At 38.2% G+C, this 16,967-nt stretch overlaps 1 long non-coding RNA gene across 1 annotated transcript; it reads right to left on the bottom strand.

The window, feature by feature from the left end:
- Positions 1-10,063: 10,063 nt before the first annotated feature.
- On the bottom strand, positions 10,064-16,608 carry LOC143402932 (uncharacterized). The gene is made up of 4 exons (XR_013091795.1): positions 16,390-16,608; positions 11,665-11,804; positions 11,436-11,525; positions 10,064-10,532 (listed from the first exon to the last, which is right to left on the bottom strand). It is a non-coding gene; the product is annotated as an uncharacterized LOC143402932 (long non-coding RNA).
- Between the last annotated feature and the right edge of the window lie 359 nt (positions 16,609-16,967).

Consider the following 16,967-nt stretch of genomic DNA (forward strand, 5'->3'; position numbering starts at 1 on the left):
ATTCATTCTACTATCCTTCCTATCCCCATATCCCTCCCATTCCTTCACTCCCCTCTACCTAATCCAAAGTAAACTCTACACTTCCCTAGCCATCCCCCTTATTGTGAATTAACATCCACATATTAGAAAAAACATTTGGCCTTTGGGTTTGGGGGATTGGCTTATTTCACTTAGCATAATATTCTCCAGCTCTGTCCATTTACTGGCAAATGCCATGATTTCATTCTTCTTTAAGGCTGAGTAATATTCCATTGTGAATATATACCACATTTTCTTTATCCATTCATCAGTTGAAGGACAGCTAGTTTGGTTCTATAGTTTAACTATTGTGTGTTAAGCTGCTATAAACATTGACGTGGCTGTGTCACTGTAGTATGCTAATTTTAAGGCCTTTGGGTTTAAACCGAGGAATGGGATAACTGGATCAAATGGTGGTTCCATTCCAAGTTTTCTGAGGAATATCCACACGGCTTTCCATAGGGGTTGCACCAATTTGGCAGCAGCTACTTACCCTGAAGTCTCCGGCTTCAGAACTTGAGTGCTTTTCTCTAAAGTGTAGAAGGGCAATATTGGTCTGCTCTCTGGTGGTCAGAGGAGAAAGCACACAAGGACCTTGTCAGGTCTCAGTTTCTAGGTACATAGTAATGATCAATGTAGTAGCAACTGCGCCTAGCCCTGTGCCAGGCTCTGGCTAACTACTGTATGCTCCTTTTCTCATGAAATTCTCATAACAGTCTTGACATATTCATCATTTTATCCCATTTTTCAGGTGAGAATATAGGCCTCCCAGAGTTGAAGTGAATGAGCCATAGTCACCAAGTGACTGATAGATTTCTTTCTCATAACTGTCTGAGACCAAGCCCAGGATCAGCATCTAACCCATATGTCTGTTGGATGACTGCAAACTCCTTAGACATCTTAACGTCTGAGTAGACCTTCATTATCTGTTCTTTATCTTTCCCAGGAAAAAATGATTTTCCCATATTTTGACCTGACTCCAAACTGGATACTTCTCCCATCTGTGACTTCTGTTCTGATTACTAGATCCTGATCTTTTGCATTGTCTCTTATTCTATTAGTAAAATCTATTAACTGATCATTTTATAGTATTATATTCCTAGATTTATACTATATAATATGTAGTTATTTAATACTTATCCATCCTTTAATTTCTTTAATATAGAAATTATTAGCATTGTTGAATACTTGATGGAGTTTTCTTGCCGAATCATTCAAGTTGGGTAGATATTTTAGAAGATAGATATTTTCATGTGCTCTTTACCCTCCAGCCCCACATCTCACTTCTGGTGCAACTGGTCTGTTCAGGTCTCCTAAGTCTTCATGAATCAGTTTGGGTTATTTGTTTCCTATATAAGTATCTGTTTATCTAGATTTCCATTTATGGCACCAAAATTATATGCCATGTTCTCATATAATTTTTAAATCTTTTTTTTTTTTTGAATTGGGAATTGAACCCAGGAGCACTTTACCACTGAGCTATATCCCCAGCTTTGTTTATTTTTTAAATTTTATTTTGAGACAGGGTCTTGATAAGTTGTTGAGGCTGACCTTGAACTTTTGATTTTCCTGTCTTAGCCTCGTGAGTTACTGGTTTTACTGGCGTGCCCCCCTGCTTAAATATCCTTTTTGACTAAACAACCCTTTTGCTGTACAGGTTGCCATCACTTCTTATTGTCCACAATAGGCTGACTGGTTTCTCCACATCCCTCTAACTACCCTTCACTATGTGTGTGTCTCATCTTTTGTCATTCCTTGCTGCTTCCATCAGTGAGTAAGAGAGAGATAGGAGACCTTAATTGACAAACCCCACACATTACGGAAGGCTGTTGAAGTAGTAGAGCAATTGTGTTCTTGAATCCCAGCTTAGATTTGTGAGACAGAGCCCTGTGTCCACTCTTAGTATTTGGAGTTGCCATGTTACTTACATCCTAGTCCTCCTTACCTCTGTGAATGTGTGCAGCTTCCCTTCACTGCTCCTTGTTCTACTCAGCCTAGCTGCATCTTTCCTATACATGCTGCCGCCATAGCTTACTTCTATTATTGGTAAAGGAAATGAGGATGTGCTATACAGGTCATCTTGAGTTCTCAACATGCAGAAAAAACTGCAGCACCTGTAATCATATGAGAGTCTGTAGTGCTATAAACCAACAATCATATGTCAGCTTTCACTAAACAAACCACTAGAGAAACTCCAATCCAGTACTACTGAGACCTAACATGAAAGGAGGAGGATAAGTACAGAGATAGTATGCCACCTCCCCCCACCACACACACATCCTTAGATGACAGGTGTAAATCCAGGCCTGCCTGCCTTCCACCAACCAGCTACAAATTAGACATTCTCATGATCCCCTCCTCCATTTCCATAATTTCCTAGTACAGCTCAAAGAACTCAGAAGTACATTTATTGTTACTAGCATATTGTGAAATCTACAGCTCAAGAATGGTCAAATGGAAGAGGTGCATAAGTAAAATGTAGGGTAGTGGGGTACATTGAACTTCCGTGTACTATCTGGCAGCGCCACCCTCACAGCATCTCAATAGATTCACCAACCTGAAAACCCTCTGAACTCTGTCATATAGGGAGGGGGTTAATGGTTTCATCTTTATGAAAGATGTAAGTTATTGACCATCAACAACTGATTCGTACTCCAGTCCCTCCCTCCTTCCTGAAGGTTGGAAGAATGGGGCTGAATGTTCCAAACTCCCAGCCAGGACTTGGTCTTTATTTTCTTTCTTTCTTTCTTCTTTTTTTAAAATTTCTTTTGGTTATTATTATTGGTGGTGGTGGTGGTAGTACTGGGGATTGAACCCAGAGACACTTTACCACTGAACAAGTACCCCTTTTAATTTTGAGACAGAGTGTCACTAAGTTACTGAGACTGGCCTTGAACTTGTAATTCTCCTGCTCAGCTTCCCAAGTGGCTGGGATTACAGATGTGCACCACCATGCCTAAAAGGTCTTAGACTTTCTGGCAAACAGTCATTGTTCTGAAGCTATCTAGAGACCCACCAAGAGTCACCTCATTAGAACAAAGATGCTTCTATTGCCTTTATCGTTCAGGAAATTCTGAGTTTTTGGAGCTCTATATCAAGAATCAGGGACAAAGACCAAATGCCTTTTTTATGTGTTGTACATCAGTTACAAAAAATAAGGAATTATCCCAGGTACCAAAAATGAAAATTATGAACAACTAAAACTGGAATTGGGGTTGAAGCATTGGGATTTGAAGATTAAGCATTGATTTTTTTGCAAAAAGTATGATAAAACTCTTCGATTAGTCCAGTATCTTTTAAGGGGACTAGAGTGATCTCAGATCAGTAATCTTCCCTGGATCCAGGAAGAAGCAAATGTAAATCTCCGATTAAGACCTTCTGGTTCGGAAAGGTTAAATTCAATCAGCTATAACTTATAAGAAGATGCTAACAAATATATCATGAACAAAAGTTAGAAGAAAACAAAAAAACAATGCATAAAATGGAAACAACCTAACTGTCCATTAGTGGATGAATGAATGAATAAATTGTGGTATATCCACTCAGGGAATGAAGAGCTGATAGATGGTAAAACTTGGAAGAAACTCAAAAACATTGTGCTAAGTGAAAAAGTCACATAGTGTATGATTACATTTATTTAAAATATCCAGAGTAGATAAATCCATAGGGACAGATAATAAATTATTGGTTTCCAGAGATTAGGGGGAGGAGAATTGGGAGTGATTACTTAATGATATAGAATTTCCTTTTTGGGTGATGAAAGTGTTCTAGAACTAGATAGTGGTGATGGTTGTACATCACTGTGAATGTACTAAATGCCACAGAATTGTGCCCCTTAAAGGACTAAATGGTGACTTTTATGTTATGTGAATGTTACCACAATAAAAAATGTTCACAGGGCTGGGGATATAACTCAGTAGTAAGGAGGACTTGCTTAGTGCTTGAGTCCCTTGGTTTAATACCCAGAACCATAAAAAAAATTAGACACAAATTAGAAAAATATATAAATCCAAAAATTATGTTTTGATAAAAGATCATGAAACTGTGTAACAACAAAGTATGCTATTACATATAAGTATAATGTACCAATAAAAGAAAAAAAAGATCATGGAAAAACTATCTCATTTGTGTAGTTTTTTAAATAAGAACAGTGATGTACAACTATAATGCCGGTGACTTGGATCTCAAGTTCAAGGCCAGCCTGGGCAACTTAACAAGAACCTGTCTCCAAAAAGGGCTGGTGGGTGTAGCTCACTGTAGAGCAACCCTGGGTTAAATCCCCAGTACTGCAAAATAAAATTGCGGCAACATGACATGTCAGTTGAAAAAGGGTAATCAGGGTTAAAGTGTTTTAAAGTCCCGCAAGTCCCTGTGAGTGTCATTGGCTCTAAAGTGTGTTTGAAAAAATAGGACATTTTTTACATTGCTGTCCAGTGTGCACCCATATGTACAAGACCGAAACAAAATTTAACAAAATAATACTTGCCCTGTGTGTGTTGTTCATGCTTTCTATTCTAATTTCATTTTCTAAAAAGTTAATTGTTATTAAGTCAGTTTTCTAACTCATGAATGGATTGTAACCCACAGCTTGAAAAACACTAGTAAGAAGATTATGTGGTAGTATCCATATAAAAAAGTGAGCAAGACAAAAAGAAGAAGAAGAAAAGATCTTAGCAGTTTAATTCTATGCAGTCAAGTATAAACAAATGGTGAATTGATGGTACTTTCCAACATCTTTTGAAGTGTCATCTTGTTGCAACATTGTGATCTCCACAGGGCAAAAGAATATTTTTACCTGTGCACTGGAAAACTCTTGAACAATAGTGTATTTTTGTAGTAATCTGAATCACCAAGATAAATTTATCTTGAGTTATTAAAGAAGATGCAGCTAATGGAAAGCATTTCAGATTAATGCACATTGTATTATATAGTCTACCCCAGCTTGAAGAAATCAGAAGATCTGAGATGTGAGATCTTGCCACCTTGGTTGAATCTTATCTCTCTTGGTTTCAGTTACCTCATCTATAAAAGAAAAGGGAATTTTAAGTTCCCTTGCTAAAAAAGCAATCCATAACTCACTCTTAAGTCTAAAGAGTCCCAACTTTACACACACATACACATTCACATGCATAAATGCAATGCATTAAGATGAAGGAAATTTGCTGGATGCAGTGGTTCACACCTTGGTTCAGAGCTTGGGAAACTGAGGCAGGAGGATCATGAGTTCAAAGCCAGCTCAGCAACTTAGCAAAGCCCTAAGCAACTTAGTGAGATCCTGTCTCTAAATGACATTTAAAAAGAGCTGGGGATGTGGCTCAGTGATTAAGTGTCACTGGGTTCAATCCCCAGTACCAAAAAAAAAGAAAAAAAAAAATTCTATTGAAACATCCATTGACAGTACCCTGTTTGAAATTAAGAAGTGATGAGTAGGGTGATTTATTGAGCATGTTTCTTATATATCTTCAGGAATATAATTTATTATTTATAAGACAGCTTTTTTATTAGTTGTAGGTTGGGTGTGCTGTAATTTAGGAACTTTAGTAAGTCAAGAAAGGATATTTTACTGGTCTGATCCTGTATCCTCAAACATGTCCATAAACATGGAAGCCAGTTGGCTCATGGCTAATTACTATTCCAATTGCTGCCAGGTACCTCAAGGAACAATATTTGGTAAATTATGTTTATACTTGAGATGTAAATGTCTGTTTTGCCACTTCAGTTGTTCACTTAACCTTAGCTAGTCACTGTAATCCATGCTATGGAATGAGATGTGAGTTAGAGATTTGGTGTTTTTAGTTCACCATTGTCTGGGAAGATTCCTGTGAGATGAAAGAGTGGAAAAAAAGTCTCTTTTCCAGCCATACCAAACTATTTTCAGTTTCCTGAAAGCCTTTTGGTCATTTTTACTTGTCTTTTTAAAAAAAGTTTTGGTGGAGAATTTCAAATATATATACATAGACTATTATAATAAACTCCACTTACTCAAAGCTCAACTTCAGCTATTTTTTTATTTTTTTAAAAATTTATTTTTATTAGAATATCACACACATATAAATATGCAGTTTGATGAATTATCACAATGAACAAATTCAGAATACCAAATCCACAGTACCAAAAAAAAGAAAAAAATATCTAGTTCCTTGGACTTTGCCCCATTTCCCAATACATCCTGATCAAGAAATAAAGTATTACCAGCAATCTGGAAGCTGCCTTTTTGCCCTCTTATTTTTTTAATAATTTGACATACTTATACAAACATGGAGTATATTTTATTTTAATTAGGACCCCAGTTTTGTGGTTGTGAAATTCACTGTAGTGTATTTTTATGTGTACATAGGAAAGTTAAGTCAGATTCATTCACTGTCTTTTCTATTTCCTGTCTCCCTCCCTTCCCTTCCTTCCCCTTTGTATAATCTAGTGATAATTGTGTGTGTGTGTGTGTGTGTGTGTGTGTGTGTGTGTGTATTGCTGGGGATTGAACCCAGGGCCTTGTGCATGCAAGGCAAGCACTCTACCATCTGAGCTATGTCCCCAGCCCACTTGCCTAATCTATTGGAACTTCTATTCTTACCTCCCCTTCCCCTTGTTGTGTGTTAGCATCCACAAATCAGAACATTTGACCTTCAGTTTCTTGGGATTGGCTTATTTCACTTAGCATAATAGTCTCTAGATCCATCCATTTTCAGGCAAAAGTTATAAAGTCGTTCTTTTTTATTGCTGAGTAATATTCCATTGTGCATATATCCCACATTTTCTTTTTCCATTCATCTGTTGAAGGATACCAAGGTTGGTTCCATAGCTTAGCTATTGTGAATTGAGTTGCTATGAACATGTGGCTTCCTCACTGTATACATTGTTTTTTTAAGTCCTTTGAGTATATACCAAGGAATGGAATAACTGGATCACATGGTGGTTCCATTCCAGGTTTTCTGAGGAATCTCCATATTGATTTCCAGTGTGGCTGTACCAATTTTCAGTCCCACCAACAAGGTATGAGTGTACCCTTTTCCCCCACATGCTCGCCAACATTTGTTGTAACTTGTATTCTTGATTGTTGCCATTCTGATGGGAGTGACATGAAATCTCAGTGTAGTTTTAATTTGCATTTCTCTAATTGCTAGAGATGTTTAATATTTTTTCGTGTATTTGCTGACCGTTTGTATTTCTTCTGTAAAGTATTTAGTTCCTTTGCCAAAAGTGCTATACAGATTAAATCAATCCCTATTAAAATTCCAATGATGTTCTTCATAGAAATAGAAAAGGCAATAATGAAATTCATTTGGAAAAATAAGAGGCCCAGAATAGCCAAAGCAATCCTTAGTGAGAAAGCTGGAGGCATCACAATACCAGACCTGAAATTATACTACACAGCTTTAGTACCAAAACAGACATGAAAACCAAGGAACAGAATAGAAGACACAGAGGCAAACCCAAATAAATACAGTATGTCATACTAGACAAAGGCCATAAACATATATTGGAGAAAAGATAGCCTCTTCAACAAATGATGCTGGGAGAACTGGAAATCCACATGTAGCAGAATGAAATTGAATCCCTGTCTCTCACCCTGCACAAAATCAAGGTGGATCAAATACCTAGAAATTAGACCAGAAACCCTATATCTACTAGAAGAAAATATAGGTCCAACACTCCATCACATCAGCTTAAGAACCAAATTCCTCAACAAGACTCATAAAGTGCAAGAAGTAAAGTCAAGAAACAAATGGGAGGGTTGGAGTCATGGCTCGGTGGTAGAGCACTTATCGAGCATGTGTAAGACACTGGTTCAATACTCAGCACCACATAAAAATAAATAAAATAAAGGTATTGTGTCCATCTACAACTAAAAAAAAAATTTTAAATCAATAAATGGTCCCAGAGCCATAGTGCATGCCTCTAAGCCCAGCAGCTCAGGAGACTGAGGCAGGAGGATCACAAGTTCAAAGCCACCTCAGCAACTTAGTGAGGCCTTAAGCAATTTAGTGAGACCCTGTCTCTAAATAAATATATAAAAGGTCTGTGATGTGGCTCATGATTAAGTGCCCCTAGTTTGATCCCCCATACCAAAAGAAAAAGAAAGAAAGAAACATCAATAAATGGGATGGTATCAAACTTAAAAGCTTTTTCACAGAAGAGGAAATAAGAATGTGAAGAGAAAGCTTACAGAATGGGAGAAAATCTTTGCCACCTGCACCTCAGAGCACTAATCTCCAGGATATACAAAAAAACAAATCAGGCCGGTCACAGTGGTGCAGCCTGTAATCCCAGCAGTTCGGGAAGTTGAGACAGGAGGATTGCCAGTTATTGAACTTAGCAAAAGCATGCTAAATAATTCAGTGAGACCCTGTCTCTAGATTTAAAAAATACAAAAAAGGGCTGGGTGTGTGGCTCAGTGGTCGAGTACCCCTGAGTTCAATCCTTAATCCCTCCACCCACTGCAAAAAAACAGCTTCAATTATTATGAGTATTCTGCCACTCTTATTTCATCTGTATCACCCAGTCCCCAAACACTGTAAAAAGAATAACAGTTCTTTACTCTAAAAAAGTAAAATCAATAAATGGTCCCAATAACTGGTCTTTACTTTTTTAAAGAATGATTATTCTTTTTACAGTTTTTAAGGTAAATTTTATACACATTAAAATGCGCAAATCTTAATTGAATAATTTTGACAATTGGGTATACCTGCATACCTACACCCTTACCACATTTCTCTCTCATGAGAAAGAATCCTTCCTTGGGATTGATTCCTTAACCCTCTAAAGGCAACTACTAGTTTGCTTTCCCCTTGCATTAATTTCACTTATCCTAGATGTCCTATAAGTGGAAACATACAATATATACTCTTTTATTTATGGCTTCTTTTCAGCATTGTTCCATTTGTTCATATTGTTGCATATATCAATATAGTAATTCATTACTTTTTATTGCTGGGTGCTAATATACCACAACTTATTTTACCTGTTCTTTTGTTGTTGAACATTTGAGTGGTTTTCAGTTTTGGACTATATTAGTGAGGCTGCTATGAACATTCTTTGCACAAGCCCTTTTGTGAATATATGTTTTCACTTATCATGTGTAATTGCCTGAGACTGTGTTTGCTGGATCAGAAGGTAAGTGTTTTAACCTTATAAGAAACTGGCAAACTCTTTGTGAGAATGATTTTATCATTTTATACTCCATCAGCAATATGTGTTACTTCTAATTGTTCCATATCCTTACTAACACTTGGTAATTCAGTCTTAAATTTTAGCTATCTATTGGATGAAGTAGTATATATATAACAATTGGGAAATCAGCACTTCAGACACAACTTAGACTTTCTCTAGACTCAATTATTTCATCGACAGAATATTGCAATAAAACTTAGAGGTTAAAGGAAATAGATAGTGTAATTGAAGGGACTTTGTAAAACATGAAGGCCAGACTGACAAAAACTGAGGTACCAGATGTTCCATGTACTACAAGATGCCATAGGTGGGAAACAGATGTGCTGGAAAATAAAACACATTACTTAACATTTCCTTGTTGTCATATTGTTTTCCTTCTTGAAAGTTAAGTATAAGAAGACAAATTCAGGTAATTAATTAACTGGAACCTCACTGATTAAGACTTCTAATCACTCATTCCAATTACCTATTGGGCAACCAATAAATATGAAGTTAGATGATGCAGTATGTATAGTTACACATTATGTGAATGCAGCTCTTATTGTCCTTTTAAAGAAAGTGTCATTTCTTTATAGAGAAAATCATGTATCTTCAGGCATGATTTTCTTCTGTTCTACTATTCAAGCAATGCTGCCAGAGCTCCCAGCCACCCAGGCTACTTCCAATGACTGTGATTTTCATAATTTGACTAAGTAATTACATGTATTGACCATCAACTGAAACCATAGCAACCATATAAGGAGATTTTATTTGAAGCAAAATACTGTGCTACTTTTAGACTTTTTTAAAAAATGGCATTCACTGGTGCCTTCTTATCCTATTTTCTTTATCAAGGAATTCTTCCAGTGAAGTCAAGAGGTAAGAAAATCAGCTTTAATGTTACATGTGAATTAGATTTTGAGAATTGACAATGAAAAATGTCTAGCTTGAGCTGAATGCGGTGGTGCATGCCCAAAACTCAAGAGACGCTGGCAAAAGGATCTCAGGTTTGAGGCTAGCCTCAGCAACTTAAGCCCATCTCAAAAAATGAAAAGAACTGGGGATGTTGCTCAGTGGCAAAGCATCCCTGGGTTCAATCCACAGTACCAAAAAAAGAAAAAAAAATATCTAATTCCCTGGACTCTGCCCCATTTCCCAATTTAGACTTACAAATAATTCTTGTTGGTGATTCAGTTTGGTGTTTAAAGAGATCCAAAAGGCTTGTAAGACTGGTATTCAAGTGAGACTGAGACACCCATAAAAATTTAAAAACAAACACAACAACAAAAACCAGTGCTATGTGGACCTTGTGCCTGAAGGACAGTAAGCCATTTCCTTTTGAGGAGATAATCCTTATGGCTCTCAGCCTGTAAAGAAATAGGATAATATAGGATGATTAAAATTTACAGCATAAGAAAGCTATTATTTACATGGAATATAAACTCTACATTCTCAATGATGAAAAAGCATTGCATTTTCTTGCTGGATGTGTTCCCTAAAGCTTCTCTCCTGACCGGTTCCTGATGTCTTCTGAGAAACAAATTTTTCTCAGACCTCCATCAGCCTAACCTTCAGTGCTTGCCTGGGGATTTAGGAGGTACATGCAAGGACCTTGTGTGGAAAGAAAGTAAGATTATAGTTTGTGCTTTCCATATCTAGCCACCTTCAGTTGCCAGTCTTTTGGATTTCTGCTAGTAAGAGGGAGTTTTAATAGTGCGTTTGCAATGAGTCATGCCTCTGAAGTAGATACATTTAGTGACCCATATCTCTTCCACACTAAGGTTCTTAATCAAGCCAATAGCCCTCTACTGCAAATGCTTGCTTCCCTTAGCTTGAGAGCACTTTCTGACCACAGGAGCATTCTAGGTGCCAGAAAGGTTGGAAGTATCCAGGAATTAAAATCTCTGAAAATAGCTGGGCATGGTGGTACACACTTATAATCCCAGTGACTCAGAAGGCTGAGGCAGAATGGCAAGTTCAAGGCCAGCTTGGGAACTTTAGCAAGGCTCTCTCAAAATAAAAAGGGCTGGAGATGTGGCTCAGTGGTTAAGCACACTGGGTTCAATTGTCAGTATCAAACAAAAACAAAAACCCCAAACCTCTGGAAACAGTCCTCCAACTAATGTAGAGTGGGAGTAAATCTGAATTCTCCAGCTTTCTCATCCTTTGGGTAGGATAAATGAAGCATGTTCTATGCTACCTTCTAGAGTTTCCCAGTACAAATGAGCTCCAGTTCCCACAGGAGTAACCTATTCAGTCTCATCCCTCACCTCACCAAGGCGTCCTCAGCATCTGGTGCCACAGTGTTGTCTCATGATGGAAATTCTTGAGGTCAACATAGTGCCATGCTTCTACTGGACCTGTTACAGATTTTTTAATTTTCCATTCTTTTTACAACTCAGTTCAAAAATCAAAGACATGTAAACTCTCCAGAACCAATTTCCTTGTAAACATAATATCTGTCTTGCTGTGCCCCCTCTTGCATGCATGCTTTCTTACCTGAGGAAACCTGGGCATGTAGTGAATATCTATCCTGGTTTTTCTTTGAATCTTTGCAAATCCATCCTCTATGCTTCCCTGCTATGTTGTTTGTCTTGGGAGCCTGACCTCTATGGAATATGTCACTCAGGTTCCTTACCCTATGGCCAATGGGAGGAAAGAGAGAGATCAGGATGTTTATTCTTTTCCACACACTCTGCCTCACTGATTTTTTCAATGACCTCATCACCAAAACTACAGCTATGCTACAGTTGGGCTGCCCTTTTTGCATCCAGCCCCTCGATACATAGACACTATATTTTATTGTATGTAGAAGAATTAATATGCTAGGAAACAACTTACGCCAATTTGAGAAATGTATTAGCTGACTATCCATCTGAATGTACCCCTCTTAAACAAACTCTGTTAACAGTTTTCTCTTCCCCCTCTTAGGCTTGGGGATCCTAAGAGCACCTTGTTGTTCCTCTCTGGTGGCAAGCATCCCTACTAGGTTCTCTATTTAACCCACAGCTCTAAATATTTCCTTTATGAAAAACCCTCTACCCAACTAAGTTGAGTATACTCTCTTTCTTGCTAAGCCCCTGGCTGATGTAGCCTCCTGCCTTGGAGTTCTCAGCAGCTCATGGATAGATAGAGGGATCAAAATCAGATTCCTCTGAGCTTGGACTCAAATAAGTAACTGTGCATGTAAAGGTATCACTTCTTTCTGTGCATTCCCAACTCAGATGGAAGTGTGGTGTCAGAAATTGAAAAACAGGTGTGGTGGCACATGCCTGTAATCCCAGCAGTTTGGGGCTGAGGAAGGAGGATCAAAAGTTCCAGGCCAGCATCAGCAACTTAGTTAGGCCCTAAGCAATTTAGACCCTGTCTTAAAATAAAAAAGGCTAGAGATGTAGTCTGGTGGGTAAAGTGGCTCTAGGTTCAGTCCCCAGTATCAAAAGAAATAAAAAAAGAAAGAAACATTTGTCTGAAGCACACTATACCACTGGAGCTAGACACAGGAAAATATATTTGCATTTTTTAGGGTCTGTATGTGACTTCACCCACCTTACACTAGACGGGTCGGGATGGTGGAGATGACAGATGTAAAATAGGATAGGCCCAACCACTGAGGCACATTTCAAGGCCCTATTTGTATCACTTCTGCCAAAGCAAGTCCCATGGTCAACCCCCCAAAAGTGAAGTGGTGGGAGAAATACACTTCCCCCGTAGAATTGCAAGAGGGAAAGTTAGTATTTTTTACAATAATATACAGAGAAAATAAGCAACAGAAAGAAAGGTAACTTGAGGATAGACCAAAGTTTGTTCAATTTTATTTCAATCTTCACAAGTGAACCAGATTGACTTTGAAAAATATCAGGTTAAATTTCTGAGCTTCCAGAAACACAACTACATCCCCAGTCCTTTATAGATAGGTGATATTGTCATACAAATAACAGCATTTTAAAGTTTCAGGTATTAGGCAAATGTTATTATGAAGATTCCATTTTCTGTTCATAATTAAACCATGATTGCCACACTTTGGGACCTGAATATATAGCCTTGTCCATTTTTTATTTCCCATCAGGTTTCAGATTCTATAAGAATTAATTTGATGCTGAATCTTGAGGTGAGACTCAGCACATTCCAATGAATATGCCCATTAGAGATTCCTCAACCCAGATATCCAAAAAGTGGTCAAAGGGTCTGAAACTAATACTCCCTTCTCTGTACAGCATTTTCCTCATCAGAAATTTATATGTGGCTTAACTAAGGCTTATTCAAGAGCCCCTCAATTAGACATGGTTTCAAGTTGAAGATCCCAAGAGTTTTCAACGCCTTAGGATCCCCCAATGCTTTCTCTCCCTAAGGAAGATAGAAAAGTGTTTCCCTAGCATAGGGATTCAAGAGGAGCAAAAAGCCCTTGGTTATCTCAGTCATAATCCTAGGCAGCAAAGGAAATAGCTCAAAGATCAACAAGAAACCTCAATAATGCTACTAGCACACTGTGTGAATCAAAGAGTGTCCATAAATAATGGATGATTTCAATAGAAGCATTAGCTTGAGTTTCTACCTCATGAATAGCAGTATAGAAATTCATAGCAGTGACGAACTGTAAAGATCAGCTGGTACTAGGATTGAAATTTAAGAATATATTGGTTGGCTAGATTAAGAAGAAGAGAAATGCACTAGGAGAAAGTGTGAGAAATGTTTTGGAGTTGGGAATGAACATGAATGTTTAGGGGATAGTGAGAAGATCTCCTTGACCAAAATGGGGAAAGGGTCAGAAATTAGGTGGGATAGAAATGATGATGCCATATTATGAGGACATTAATAGCTAAGAAATTTAAATGTTGTGTGGTGGATGTTAGAAGCCATTGGAATTCCTGAGTGGGGAGATTATTTAGTGCAAACATCTGCAGTTGTCATAATAGTCTGGCTTTCATTGTGACTCTTGGCCAGCTTTTGACTTGGAGATAGTAATGATCATGGTGGATGAAAGAGGATTATTCATGTGTATTTTGTCTCCTTTACAAATTTGATTTTATCCTGAATCATAGAGAGAGTGTGTAGTCTTTTCCCATAGTTTCTGTTGGCAGCAGCTGCATGTTCTCATGGGAACATACACCACTTACCTACTCAAACCTTCCTTTTATATTTTTACCCTCAGCTTCTCTTCACTGGAATTTCATCTTTTCTGTGGAGCATATTTACATATAAGCTTAGAGCAGCTGTTTTTTTTCCCCTGTAACTAAGGGTCATTCTGAATATTTCTAAATACATAAAACTCCAGGTATAACTCTAAGCAAAACATGATGAAAGGAGGCATTTTGACAACCCCTGGAATGATAACATCAGATTGAACACCATCTGGCATAAAAACTTTAGCTTTCTGTAGTGACCAAATGAAGGACCATGGCTCAGTGGGTTTTTTCAGTGATTAATACCAGAAAGCCTTTGCTGAGCTCTAATTCCAAATAAGAAGTTTCTGTCCACCCCACCCCGCTCCTGCCATGTACTCACAGAGCTTGTGATCCTGGGGGAACTGTCTTCATCTGTAGGAAAGAAGTTCTTCCCTGACCATAATGGCAAAGCCAAGAACTTCCATAATTCTGCCCTGAACTCTTTGCTCATGTAAGACATACTAACTTTCATGGCACTTCGTTCCTTTGCCAAATTCTAAGAGTTTGAACTCTAAAATAGATACAGAGTTAAATCATAGTAGTTGTATACTTTGGGAAAATTTTGAATGTTATATAGATTTACCAAGTTTTGCTTTCCTTAATTGATGTGAACATCATTTGTTGAGCTAGGTTCTAGAAAGTACTAGTGATTCAGATATAAATAAATCATGCTGCTTCCTCTGGAGTGCTGCAAGTAAGAAATGAAAAAAGTAAGCTATAATAGAATTTAATAAGCCATTAAGTGGAGGTGTTCAGTTCTGTGAGCACATGGAAGGAACCATAATTAATTTTGCTATTTCAGGACAAAGCAGAAGACATTTGGGCAAGTTTTAAAGGATAAGCAGGGACTCCTTAAGTGAGGTTAGGAACTTAAGGCAAAGAACAGAATAAATAAAAGCATCAAATGAATAAAGCATCAAAGTGCAATGCTGGCTATCTCTTCTCATTCCAGATGAAACAAGACAGGCCTTCAAGAATGCAGAATCGGGGAGGTCCTCCTCCAGACAGACTGCTTAGCACAGACCTGCTGCTAGCCGAAGCTTCAGGACCACAGGACCAGGCTGATTAAACCAGAACATTATGACTTCCTGGAGAACAAAATATTTGTAAACACTTTTATGGAAATGGGCCAATGGGCTCAAAATAGCCTCAGACTATCCGGATATGTGGTTTCTGGAAGAGGAGCCATATTCTTCTAGAGGGTCTAAAGGAAATGTCCCAAAGTTTAGAAACTTTGGTGGTCCCTGTCTCTTTCCCTGTCCCCAAGAAATGCTTCCTTGTCTTTTCCCCAACCATTCACTTTTACTTTACTGAAATATGAGTTCACTACCTTTGTCAATTTCCTGTGGCTACCATAACAAGTTACCACAAAGCTGGTGGCTTACAACAACAAATAATTTTTCTCTTATAGTTCCATATGACAGAAGTCTAAAACCAAGGTGTCAGCAGGGTTGGTTTCCTCTGGAGAGTCTGAGAGAGGCTCTCTCTCATGCCTCTCTCCTAGCTTCTGGTGGTTGCCAATAATTTTTGGCACTTGCAGGTACAGTACTCCAGTCTCTGCCTCCATCTTCACATCGTCCTTCATTTCTGTGTCTCCATGTGTATCTAATCTCCCTCTATCCTACTTACATCTCCAAAGATCTTGCTTCCAAATAATAATAATAGCCAGGCATGGTGGAGCACACTTGTAATCCCAGTGATCTAAAGGCTGAGGCAGAATAATCCCAAGTTCAAGGCCAGCTTTAGCAATTATCAAGACCCTCAACAATTTAGCAAGATCCTGCCTCAAAATAAATTTTTTAAAAAAGGACTGGCAATGTAGCTCAGTGGTAAAGTACCCCTGGCTTCAGTCCCAGAACCACAAAACAAATAAGTTGATATTAACAGGTTCTGGGACTTAGGACTTGGAAAGGTTTTCTGGGAAGACACAATCAACCCACTGTGTAGCACTCCTGCACACATCCTGTAGCGTACATTCAATGCCTGTACCCAAGCAGCTGAACATAGCTAGAGAAAGACCCAAACGTACAACTGCTCTTACTTTAAATTTATGGCCACTAACCTCCAATGAGCCTTTGGTGCTGCTTGATCTTTCTCCAGTTCCCTCTTCAATTTTCAATTTCTGGATGATTAGTTCATACCTTCTCCTCTCTCCTCAGTTCTCCAACAGCTTTTCCTCGTCAGTCACCAAGTATCAGCTGACTTCTTTGGTTCTGTCCAACTTGGAACCTCTTAGAAGAGTGTTGCTGCACATTTCACCACCTGTCTGTATTCTGTGACCAAACCCTCTTCCTCCTCTGTTACTGTTGACTGAACAGTCTTGTGTCCCTAAGGAAGTTGCCTTCTATTGTAGCAAGATCTCATTCCCTTTGCTCTTTTCCCTTCATCATGGTTTTTGTTTGTTTGTTTGTTTGTTTCTTGTTTTGCTTTGTTTTTGGTACTGGGGATTGAACTCAGGGGAACTTGACCACTGAGCCACAACCCAGCCCATTTTTATATTTTATTTCATTTTTATTTTAAATATTCATTTATTTTGGTACTAGGGACTGAACTCAGGGGCACTTGGCCACTGAGCCTCAACCCCAGCCTTATTTTTTGTTTTATTTAGAGACAAGGTCTCACTGAGTTGCTTAGTGCCTC

Source organism: Callospermophilus lateralis, chromosome 1 (assembly GCF_048772815.1).
Source record: "Callospermophilus lateralis isolate mCalLat2 chromosome 1, mCalLat2.hap1, whole genome shotgun sequence".
Classification (NCBI taxonomy): domain Eukaryota; kingdom Metazoa; phylum Chordata; class Mammalia; order Rodentia; family Sciuridae; genus Callospermophilus; species Callospermophilus lateralis.